The sequence below is a fragment of the Octopus bimaculoides genome, chromosome 10 (genome assembly GCF_001194135.2).
Source record: "Octopus bimaculoides isolate UCB-OBI-ISO-001 chromosome 10, ASM119413v2, whole genome shotgun sequence".
Taxonomy (NCBI): Eukaryota; Metazoa; Mollusca; class Cephalopoda; order Octopoda; family Octopodidae; genus Octopus; species Octopus bimaculoides.
The window spans coordinates 87,596,147-87,597,560 of NC_068990.1; positions in this window are offsets into that span (position 1 = coordinate 87,596,147).

Consider the following 1,414-nt stretch of genomic DNA (forward strand, 5'->3'; position numbering starts at 1 on the left):
TACGTACGTACGTACGAATGTTGTGCACACATACATGAATACATACATACATACATACATACATACATACACACATACATACATATACCGATCTTCTACACTGCTAACTCTTGAAAGGAAATTAATAAAAGGCAAGAACGCAAAACATGGAAACTGCATTATCAGAAAACGCTACACAGCTTAAACAAAACATTTACCACAAGTTTGCTTCTAACCTCTTAAAGTATGAAAATAAAATGTTGGTCTAAAATCTTTAATGGGGCGGTTTATAATGCCCCATAGAGGTTTGCAATCAGAAAGCAATACGTGTTTCATCATTTCAAGTAAAACTTACACTATGAACTCTGAAACTTTCACTAAAGTTGTGTATCTCAGAACCGAATAACGCTGTGTAAGTGGATTCACCAGAGAGAAACCCGCGCAAAGGCACGTCATGTGCGTGCATGCGTGTGTGTGTGATTGTGTGTGTGTGTATGCGTGTGTGCTTATTGCTTTTGTTTTACATCGCTTGAACAATCATCTAAGAGACCTTACGGCTGGACACTGGCACCAGAACTCAATGTTGTATAGAAAATTATTCAAGTGCATATTAAAAAAAGTACGGAAGATCAAATCGTCGTACAAAGTTGCATTTCCATTGTGCGAACACATGTCGTAGATCAGTGGTTCCCAACCTTTTCCCTAGCAAGGACCCCTTTAATTTAAATGAGTTTTCCCACGGACCCCTTTTAATGTGTATTCAATGCAAAGGTAAACCTATTTTTCATATGTTCATTGCATTGCTCTTGTATATCTTTATTGTGAGTTCATGGTGGCCTTTGGAGCATTGGCTCTGATTTTAGCAAGTGGTATTATTTACCCTACTGAATCTAAATTGACCTTATATTGTGCCTCTAACGGTATGAACTTGATAGCCACCTTATTACCTTATTAATACTATTAACGGCAATAATACTTCTATATTTGAATTTTTTCTTGCTTACGATAGTTTTCTTTTAAACGGAGCGGGACGTTTAAAGTAAGGAACGCACACGAGCTAATGTACTGAATATTTTAGAAATAGATGTTAAAATTTTATTTTGAACTGAAGATCGCAGAGTATGTTTGTCATGCAAAGTGCGAAATCAATCGATGTATTCAACGCAAAGGTAAGTCTATTTCTCGTGTTCCTTGCATTGCTCGAGTGTATCTTTGTCGAGAGTTTATGGTCGTTTTTGGAGCATTGGCTCTGATTTTAGCAAGTGGTATTATTTACCCTACTGAATCTAAATTGACCTTATATTGTGCCTCTAACGGTATGAACTTGATAGCCACCTTATTACCTTATTAATACTATTAACGGCAATAATACTTCTATATTTGAATTTTTTCTTGCTTACGATAGTTTTCTTTTAAACGGAGCGGGACGTTTAAA